We start from the raw sequence: 11649 nt of genomic DNA on the forward strand, positions 1-11649 counted from the left end.
GGGGGCCCATCCCTCAAGCCCCTCTGGGAAAGCCCTTACCAGGTTATTCTTTCTTCTCCCACAGCTGTCAAAGTCCCAAAAAGTGATTCGTGGATACATCACACTCAAGTTAAGAGGTGGCACCCTGACCAAAACTAAGTGACATCTTTTTATGTCTTTACTTTCTATGCTCTGACTTTGTACTTTTCAGATGGGCCTGATAACCTATGTGAGCTTACTTCTGCTGACTCCAAATATCCTGAGTCTGCCATTTGATCCTCAAGACAATGTCTTCCTGTCCTGGGCTCACTCCTATGCTACAATCCACAATCAGTCTAACTGCTGGGTCTGTGGAGCACTCCTCTCTTCATCGGTGGAAGGCTTCCTGTGGTGGACATTTCCACTTCAAGGAAAAGACTTTCTCCAAGTCTGTAAATACCTTCAACAACAGTCACATGTGATGCCTCTTCTTCATCTGATGACATCTATCAACCCTAAAATGGACTGGTGCAACACTTTGTACTTTAACTATGGACATAATGTGACTTTTAATTTTGATTATACATTCTCTCGGTTCAATGACTATTTTGCTACACATAAGGCAAATAGGTCTAGATTGAATGGTTTTTCACCTGATGTTATCAAATATGAGATGAGGTTATATGGCTAACTCCTAAAAAAGGACGTTTAATACCTACTGCCCCTATATGCTGAGAACAAACAGAGCCATCCCCAAAAGTTAGCCAACAACTTAATTACAATGATTAGAAACAATTGGGATTTTTGCCTCAAAAAATATACAACGTAATCATTTCCGTGTTTTCCAACCCCAGTTCAGGTCCTCCCTCTGTCTGGCCAGGCACTAATTTGGACTGGATACCTCAGTCATGCTGGCTTGCTCCAAATGGGACTTATTGGATATGTGGCTCTTACCTATGGGCATGGCTTCCCCCTGGTTGGATAGGGAGATGCACCCTGGGTCTAGCCTTTACTCACGGCTTTACATTTTCAGAGCTTCCAAAAAAGCCTGCTAATTTACCCCACCTTAAAACTCAGTGGGCAAGGTCTGAATTTCACTGGTATGATTATTTGGCTACAGTGTTTGTTCTCTCTTTGGGAACTACAGATGTTATGCTACCAGTGGATGCTTTGACTAATTTTACTCAACAGGCATTACAAAATTCTCAAAAGGCTATTTTAGCTCTTAATGCTGAACAAGCACAAATTAGAAAGGTGGTTCTACAAAACAGATTGGCTTTAGATATTCTGACAGATGCACAAGGAGAAACGTGTGCTATTATTCATACCCGATGCTGTACCTGATATGAGCATGAATGTTACTCATTTTACTAAGTACATGAACAAGATAATTGGGGCCATGGATACTCCTAAAGCCTCAACTGCCTCAGTTTGGGAGACGTTAACTAGTTCCCCATGGTGGACAACTATCTTACAATAATTCTGATTGTTGTTTTTACTGCTTGCTCCCTGCATCTGTAATTGCATAACTGGATTTGTTTCTAGCTACATGAAAGCTTTTAAGTTACAAATGGTTGCTCAAACTCCTGCTACTGCTGCAACTTCCTCCAACTACTATTTGGGGCCCCTGGATCAGATATCCTCCATATGAGGATTAGGAGAATATGTTGCCTTACCAATTTAGGGACAATGCCCCTTCTCAGCTTGGAAGCAGTTATGGAATGAAAACGACACCCCTTTTCCCTAGGCAACATAATTCTCCTAAAAGAAAAGGGCGGAATGAGAGGGTAACAGGCAGGAAGGCCAGGGGTCTCCAAACGGAGGAAAATAGCCTGCAAGTGTCAGACATGTTTATCTCTCTTAAGCGTCAGGAAGAAACAAACTAGCGATATTTTTTCCTTCTCTATACAAATTTAAAAGGAGGTCTCTCTTAAAATTTTGTGTTGCCATAATGACACCTGGTTCCACCTGAAATTAACTATTCTCAAACCTAGAGATAACCAATGCCTTTTTCTTATGGAAATATTTGTCTTAAGCTATGCTAATGTACTATGCATTTACCCCAAACTCTGTCTTCAAGTCAGTTCCGCCTTTTGGCTCAGAACCTACTTGACAAACACGTATGTTATACCCAGATATTATTCCTCTAATCTATGTAAATGAAACTATTTGTATGGTGATCTTCCCTTCTTCAAGATTCAAGTTAATCATTTTATGGCCCAGGATGAACAATTTGGTGCCAAGATTATCCCCAAATGCATCTTATGGGTGAGGGGCCTGGTGCCATTCTGAGTCTTAAGATATTCCTTTCTTTCATTAACAGACTGCTAGTGACTATATTGGAGATGGAAATGGCAGCCCACTGTAGTATTCTTGCCTGGAAAATCCCATGGATGGAGGAGCCTGGTAGGCTGCAGTCCATGGGGTCACTAAGAGTCGGATACGACTGAGCAACTTCACTTTCACTTTCATGCATTGGAGAAGGAAATGGCAACCCACTCCAGTGTTCTTGCCTGGAGAATCCCATGGATGGGGGAGCCTGGTGGGCTGCTGTCTCTGGGGTCACACAGAGTTGGACATGACTGAAGTGACTTAGCAGTAGCAGTAGCAGTGACTATATAACATCCAGCTGAAGACTAGCAGGGGGGTACTCTTTCTGTCCCCTTCTGATGCCTATGTCAGAAGCTTTCTCTATCTCCTTTATACTTTAATAAAACTTTATTACACAAAAGCTCTGAGGGTTCAAGCCTTGTCTCTGGCTCCAGATTGAATTCTTCTCCTTTGGGGCCAAGAATCCTGGCATCTTTGTATGATACAACAACATTTCAATAGGTTGAACATTCTTTGGAATTGCCTTTCTTTTGGATTGGAATGAAAACTGACCCTTTCCAGCACTGTGGCCACTGATGAGTTTTCCAAATTTGATGACATATTGAATGCAGCACTTTTACAGCCTCATTCTTTAGAATACTTAAACAGCTCAGCTGGAATTTTATCACCTTCCTTAGCTTTTCTTGTAGTGATGCTTTCTAAATAAAGCCCACTGGACTTCATACTCTAGTATATCTGGCTTTATGTGAGTGACCCCAGCATCATCCCTATCCCGGTCATATGACCATTTTTGTATAGTTCTTCTGTGCATTCTTGCCACCTCTTCTTAATCTCATCTACTTCTGTTACATCGTTGACTTTTCTGTCTTTTATCGTGCCCATCTTTGCATGAATTGTTCTCTGGTATCTCCACTTTTCTTGAAGAGATCTATACTCTTTACAATTCTATTCTTTTCCTTTAATTCATGCACTTTTCACTTATTAAGACTTTCTTATCTCTCCTTGCTATTCTCTGGAAGTCTGCATTCTATTGGGTATAACTTTTCCTTTCTCCTTTGCCTTTCACTTCTCTTATTTTCTCAGCTATTTTTAAGGCCTCCTCAGGCAAGCACTTTGCCTTCTCACATTTGTTTTTCTTGAGGATGGTTTTGATGACCACCTCCCATATCTCCATCCATTGTTCTTCAGGCTACCAGACCTAATCCCTTGAATCTATTTTTCATCTCCACTATATAATCATAAGGGATTTGATTTAGGTCATAGCAGAATGTTCTAGTGGTTTTCCTTACTTTCTTCAATTTAAACGTGAATATTGTTTGCTTCTGCCTAAACATTGCTTCCAGATCACCACCCACCACTCCCAGTGGGTGTGGAGCAAAACCACACAATTTGAGGACTGTTACCCTGGGTTTGTGGAGAAGGCAATGGCACCCTACTCCAGTACTCTTGCCTGGAAAATCCCATGGATGGAGGAGCCTGGTAGGCTGCAGTCCATGGGGTCGCTAAGAGTTGGACACGACTGAGTGACTTCACTTTCACTTTTCACTTTCATGCATTGGAGAAGGAAATGGCAACCCACTCCAGTATTCTTGCCTGGAGAATCCCAGGGACGGGGGAGCCTAGTGGGCTGCCGTCTATGGGGTCGCACAGAGTCGTACATGACTGAAGCGACTTAGCAGCAGCAGCAACCCTGGGTTTGTGCTTGGCTTTTCACATACTTAGCTGTGTGAGCTTGATTAAGTCTCTTAACCTCAGTTTTCTCATCTGGAAAATGGGCACCATGATGATAATTCCACCTTCTAGATTGCATGTGTGCCTGCAAAAAGCAGGTGGCCCTGAGAGGGCCTCCTGGGTTCCTGAGTGTGGAACAAATATGAATTATTCTGCTACCTGGGAGAAAGAAATCTTCTGTTAGCGGTTATGGCTGCCATCCCCAAGGCTAAATATTGATTCAAGCCAAATGACATCTATTTCTGAACCCTGACCCAGAACTCTGACTGAGCCGATGCTTCTGTTTTCTGGGCTCACACAAGAGCTACTGATTACTGGCTCAGATTACACCCTTCCTCAGCCTTACCAGTCAGCCTTTCCTTGTCAACTATTTCTCCCCTGAAATCACACTGCAAGGAGAGTCATAAAGGCTCTTGCTGTCTTGTCAGTTTCCCACATCTCCAGCATAGCAATAAGTAGGTGTTATGGCTACTTGTCATAGCAACAATTATGGCAACCTGTACAGTCCAATCTCAGCCTGCTAAATGAAACTGTTCCCATTTGGCCCCTCATGTTTAAATTACCTATAGTTGCCTTAGTAACCTTCCTATGCTTGCTGTTTAATGTCGAAATATGTGTGGACCTAATCTAGTTTCCTTTCCCAAGCATAATTCCAACCATGCAATTAAGTAACCAAACATTTAGTCATTGAACTACCCACAGGAATGGACAAAAGCAAACCACCCATCATGCATTTCTTGCTTGCCCCCAAACACCATAGAAGTGATCTGCTGAAACAAAGTGATACATTGGCATGTACACTCCAGAAGGGACACTTTTTCTCTGGGTTTGTTTTCCATCTAGTGCAGAATGTCTACCATAAGTCTAGCCCTCCAGCAGCTGGTCACCTAATTTTTGCAGACTCAGCCCACTCCAGATCCCTTCCACATCCCTCAGTAAAATCTAGAGAACAGACTTAGTCCCACTTCTCACTCCTTAGGAAAACAGTTTTTTTTTTTTTTTTTCTTCAGAAAACAATATTTGGTAACACTTTCAAAATCTTGTGCTCCTTGCCTTGGATTCATGGACCTGTAACAGAGGATGGGAAGCCTCCCCTTCCATCTAAATATTTCACCACTCCCACCAGGGCCACAGGCTTGACTGGACCCCAAAGACTTCTGCCTGCTCCCTGATGTCCTCTGTACATCAGTTCAGTTCAGTCTCTCAGTCATGTCCAGCTCTTTGCTATATCATGGAGTGCTGCATGCTAGGTTTCCCTGTCCATTACCAACTCCCGGAAATTGCTCAAACTCACGTTCATCAGGTCGGTGATGCCACCCAACAATTTCATCTTCTGTCTTCCCCTTTGCCTTCTGCCTTTAATCTTTCCCTGCATAAGGGTCTTTTCTAATGAGTCAGTTCTTCCCATCAGGTGGCCAAAGTATTGGAGGTTCAGCTTCAGCATCGGTCTTTCCAATGAATATTCAGGACTTATTTCCCTTAGCATGGACTGGTTGAATCTCCTTGCAGGCCAAGGGACTCTCAAGAGTCTTGTCCAACACCACAGTTTAAAAGCATCAATTCCTTGGTACTCAGCTTTCTTTATGGTCCGACTCTGACATTCAGTCACGACTTCTGGTAAAACCATAGCTTTGACTGTAAAGATCTTTGCTGGTAAAGAAATGCCTCTGCTTTTTAGTATGCTGTCAGGTTTTTCATAGCTTTTCTTCCAAGATTTAGAGTCCTTTTTCCCCACAGCTGCAGTCATTATCGACAGTGATTTTGGAGCCCAGGAAAATAAAGTCTGTCACTGTTTTCATTGTTTTTCCAGATATCTGCCATGAAGTAATGGAACTCGATGCCATGATCTTCATTTTTTGATCTGTATATACCACATCCTGACCATCCCAAAGAAAAAGAAATGCAAAAAGGCAAAGTGGTTGCCTGAGGAGGCCTTACAAATAACTTAGAAAAGAAGAGAAGCAAAAGGCAAAGGAGAAAAGAAAGACATACCCATCTGAATGCAGAGTTCCAAAGAATAGCAAGAAGAGATTAAAAAATGCCTTCCTAAGTGATCAGTACAAAGAAATAGAGGAAAACTTTAGAATGGTAAAGACCAGAGATGTCTTCAAGAAAATTAGAGATAGGGAGGGAATATTTCAGGCAAACATGGGCACAAAAAAAGAAAGAAATGGTACGGACCTAACAGAAGCAGAATATATTAAGAAGAGGTTGAAAGAATACATAGAACAACTGCACAAAAAAGATATTAATGACCCAGATAACCACAATGGTGTGATCACTCACCTAGAGCTAGACAATCCTGAAATGTGAAGTCAAATGGGTCTTCAGAAGCATCACTACGAGCAAAGCTAGTGGAGGTGATGGCATTGCAGTAGAGCTATATCAGATCCTAAAAGATGATGCTGTTAAAGTGCTGCACTCAATATGCTAGAAAATGTGGAAAACTCAGCAGTGGCCACATGACTGGAAAGGTCGTTTTCCTTGCAATCCTGCAAAAAGGTGATTTCAAAGAATGTTCAACTACCACACAGTTGCACTCATCTCACATGCTACCAAAGTAATTTCTGCAAGCAAGTCTTGAACAGTACATGAACTGTGAAATTCCATATGTTCAAGCTGGATTTAGAAAAGGCAGAGGAGCCAGAGATCAAATTGTCAACATTCATTGGATAATAGAAAAAGCAAGAGATTTCTAGAAAAATAGCTACTTCTGCTTTATTGACCATGCAAAAGCCTTTGACTGTGTGGATCACAACAAACGGGAAAACTTACAGAGATGGGAATACCAGACCATCTTATCTGCCTTCTCCTTGGGCTGCAAGGAGATCCACCCAGTCATGCAAAAGGAAATCAATCCTGAATATTCATTGGAAGAACTGATGCTGAAATTGAACCTCTAATTCTTTGGCCAACTGATGTGAAGAACTGACTCATTAGAAAAAACCCTGTTACTGGGAAAGATTAAAGGCAGGAGGAGAAGAGAATGACAGAGGATGAGATGGTTGGATGGAATCACCAACTCGATGGACATGAGTTTGCCCAAGCTCCAGGAGTTGGTGAAGAACAGCGAGCCTTGGCATGCTGCAGTCCATGGGGTTGCAGAGTCAGACATGACTGAGCAACTGAACTGAACTGAACATACCACATAGCAAATACTATTTGTAATGGGCATGTTTCTCCAGCAAGACTGGGGCTCCCTAAGGCCCCAACACATATCCCCAGTCAAGTTTGCACCCATGCACAGAAGTCAGTGCTTAGCATTCACAAGACATTCAGTGAGTTCTGATTGCAGGGGGACCTCCATTTTAGTCAACATAAAGGAGTAAAGAACACATTTATCCTCCTGTCTCAAATAACTCCAAAGTAGAAAAGACAAATGAAAGAGCATTGTTTTATATTAAACATCTGGCAGGAGAGAGTGGATTCCTGAGGTGAGGAGCAAGAAGGAGAGTTCTACAATTGCCCCGACTCTAGGAATAGTTTCCAACACATACATGGAAGGTGTACCTAGGCAGAGACAAACAGTCTCCCCAAGAAGACAGATTTATGACTCTATATGGTTAGAGTTCACAGGAGAGAGCTACATACAGAGAACTGTGGGAAGGTACAGGTGATACCCTTCCAGGTTTCAGCAGAGTTGATAGTACTGGTCTGAATTACAGGGAACAATCCTTGAGTCTCAAATTGCACCAAGTCTAATTGTGTCCCCACCCACTAGCGTGGAAATTAGTCATTTTTAATTATAAATTTATTTATTTTAATTGAAGGCTAATTACAATATTGTATGATTTTGCCGTACATTGACATGAATCCACCATGGGTGTACACGTGTTCCCCATCCTGTACCCCTTTCCCACCTCCCTCCCCATACCATCCCTCTGGGTCATCCTAGTGCACCAGCCCTGAGCATCCTGTATCCTGCATCGAACCTGGGCTGGCCATTCGTTTCACATATGATATTATACATGTTTCAATGCCATCCTCCCAAATCATCCCACTCTCACCCTCTCCCACAGAGTCCAAAAGACTGTTCTATATATCTGTGTCTCTTTTGGTGTCTTGCATACTGGGTAATTGTTACCATCTTTCTAAATTCCATATATATGCATTAGTATACTGTATTGGTGTTTTTCTTTCTGGCTTACTTCACTCCATATAATAGGCTCCAGTTTCATCCACCTCATTAGAACTGATTCAAATGTCTTCTTTTTAATGGCTGAGTAATACTCCATTTGTATACGTATCACTGCTTTCTTATCCATTCATCTGCTGATGGACATCTAGGTTGCTCCCATGTCTTTGTCAGTTGCTTCATTTGCTATTATTTTCTCACAATCTGAAGGCTGTCTTTTCACCTTGCTTATAGTTTCCTTTGTTGTGCAGAAGATTTTAATTTTAATTAGGTCCCATTGTTTTCTTTTTGCTTTTATTTCCAATATTCTGGGAGGTGGGTCATAGAGGATCCTGCTGTGATTTATGTTGGAGAGTATTTTGCCTATGTTCTCCTCCTGGAGTTTTATAGTTTCTGGTCTTATGTTTAGATCTTTAATCCATTTTGAGTTTATTTTTGTGTATGGTGTTAGACAGTGTTCTAGTTTCATTCTTTTACAAGTGGTTGAGCAGTTTTCCCAGCACCACTTGTTAAAGAGATTGTCTTTTCTCCATTGTATGTTCTTGCCTCCTTTGTCAAAGATAAGGTGTCCATAGTTGCGTGGATTTATCTCTGGGCTTTCTGTTTTGTTCCATTGATCTATATTTCTGTCTTTGGTGCCAGTACCATACTGTCTTGATGACTGTGGCTTTGTAGTAGATCCTGAAGTCAGGCAGGTTGATTCCTCCAGTTCCATTCTTATTTCTCAAGATTGCTTTGGCTATTCGAGGTTTTTTGTATTTGCATACAAATTCTGAAATAATTTGTTCTAGCTCTGTGGAAAATACCATTGGTAGCTTGATAGGGATTGCATTGAATCTATAGATTGCTTTGGGTAGTATACTCATTTCCATTATATGGATTCTTCTGATCCATAAACACAGTATATTTCTCCATCTATTAGTGTCCTCTTTGATTTCTTTCACCAGTGTTTTATAGTTTTCTATATGTAGGTCTTTTGTTTCTTTAGGTAGATGTAGTCCTAAGTATTTTATTCTTTTCGTTGCAATGCTAAATGGAATTGTTACCTTAATTTCTCTATTTTCTCATTGTTATTCTATAGGAATGCAAGTGATATCTGTGTTGACTTTATATCCTGAAACTTTACTATATGCATTGATTAGCTCTAGTAATTTTCTTGTGGAGTCTTTAGGGTTTTCTATGTAAAGGATCATGTCATCTGCAAATGGTGAGAGTTTTACTTCTTCTTTTCCAATTTGGATTCCTTTTATTTCTTTTTTTTTTGGTTCTGATTGCTGTGGTCAATACTTTAAAAACTATGTTGAATAGTAGTGGTGAGAGTGAGCACCCTTATCTTGTTCCTGACTTTAGGGGAAATGCTTTCAATTTTTCACCACTGAGGATAATGCTTGCTGTGGATTTGTCATATATAGCTTTGATTATGTTGAGGTATGTTCCTTCTATTCCTGCATTCTGGTGGGTTTTATCATAAATGGATGTTGAATTTTGTCCAAGGTTTCTCTGCATCTATTGAGATAATCATATGGCTTTTATTTTTCAATTTGTTAATGTGGTGCATTACATTGATTTACGGATATTGAAGAATCCTTGCATCCCTGGGATAAAGCCCACTTGGTCATGGTGTATGATATTTTAATGTGTTGTTGGATTCTGGTTGCGAGAATTTTGTTAAGGATTTCTGCATCTATGTTCATCAGTGATATTGGCCTGTAGTTTTCTTTTTTTGTGACATCTTTTTCAGGTGTTGGTGTTAGGGTGATGGTGGCCTCATAGAATGAGTTTGGCAGTTTGTCTTCATCTCTGCAATTTTCTGGAAGAGTTTGAGTAGGATAGGTGTTCAGTTCAGTTCAGTCGCTCAGTCGTGTCCAACCCTTTGTGACCCCATGAGTCGCAGCACGCCAGGCCTCCCTGTCCATCACCAACTCCTGGAGTTCACTCAGACTCACATCCATCGAGTCAGTGATGCCATCCAGCCATCTCATCTTATGTCATCCCCTTCTCCTCCTGCCCCCAATATCTCCCATCATCAGAGTCTTTTCCAATGAGTCAACTCTTTGCATGAGGTGGCCAAAGTACTGGAATTTCAGCTTTAGCATCATTCCTTCCAAAGAAATCCCAGGGCTGATCTCCTTCAGAATGGACTGGTTGGATCTCCTTGCAGTCCAAAGGACTCTCAAGAGTCTTCTCCAACACCACAGTTCAAAAGCATCAATTCTTCGGTGCTCAGTCTTCTTCACAGTCCAACTCTCACAACAATACATGACCACAGGAAAAACCATAGCCTTGACTAGATGGACCTTTGTTGGCAAAGTAATGTCTCTGCTTTTGAATATGCTATCTAGGTTGGTCATAACTTTCCTTCCAAGGAGTAAGCGTCTTTTAATTTCATGGCTGCAGTCACCATCTGTAGTGATTTTGGAGCCCCGAAAAATAAAGTCTGACACTGTTTCCACTGTTTCCCCATCTATTTCCCATGAAGTGATGGGACCAGATGCCATGATCTTCGTTTTCTGAATGTTGAGCTTTAAGCCAACTTTTTCACTCTCCACTTTCACTTTCATCCAGAGGCTTTTTAGTTCCTCTTCACTTTCTGCCATAAGGGTGGCGTCATCTGCATATCTGAGGTTATTGATATTTCTCCCAGCAATCTTGATTCCAGCTTGTGTTTCTTCCAGTCCAGGGTTTCTCATGATGTACTCTGCATATAAGTTAAATAAACAGGGTGACAATATACAGCCTTGACGTACTCCCTTTCCTATTTGGAACCAGTTTGTTGTTCCATATCCAGTTCTAACTGTTGCTTCCTGACCTGCATACAGATAGGTGTTAACTCTTCTCTAAATTTTTGGTAGAATTCAGCTTTGAAGCCATCTGGTCCTGGGCTTTTGTTTGCTGAAAGATTTCTGATTACAGCTTCAATTTCCATGCTTTTGATGTGTCTGTTAAGATTTTCTATTTCCTCCTGGTTCAGTTTTGGAAAGTTGTAATTTTCTAAGAATTTGTCCAGTCTTTCACGTTGTCCATTTTATTGGCATATAGTTGCTGATAGTAGTCTCTTATGATCCTTTGTATTTCTGTGTTGTCTGTTGTGATCTCACCATTTTCATTTCTAATTTTGTTGATTTGATTCTTCTCCCTTTGTTTCTTGATGATTCTTGCCAATGGTTTGTCAATTTTATTTATCCTTTCAAAGAACCACCTTTTCTCTTTGTTGATTTTTGCTATGGTCTCTTTTGTTTCTTTTGTATTTATTTGTGGCTGAATTTTGAGGATTTATTTACTTCTAATAACCCTGGTGTTCTTCATTTCTTCCTTTTCTAGTTGATTTAGGTGTAGAGTTAGGTTATTTATTTGACTTTTTTCTTGTTTCTTGAGGTATGCCTGTATTGCTATGAACCTTCCCCTTAACACTGGTTTTACAGTGTCCCACAGGGTTTGGGTGTTTTGTTTTCATCTTCATTCATTTCTATGCATATTTTGATTTCTTTTTTGAT

The sequence above is a fragment of the Bos indicus x Bos taurus genome, chromosome 29, assembly GCF_003369695.1.
Source record: "Bos indicus x Bos taurus breed Angus x Brahman F1 hybrid chromosome 29, Bos_hybrid_MaternalHap_v2.0, whole genome shotgun sequence".
Lineage (NCBI taxonomy): Eukaryota > Metazoa > Chordata > Mammalia > Artiodactyla > Bovidae > Bos > Bos indicus x Bos taurus.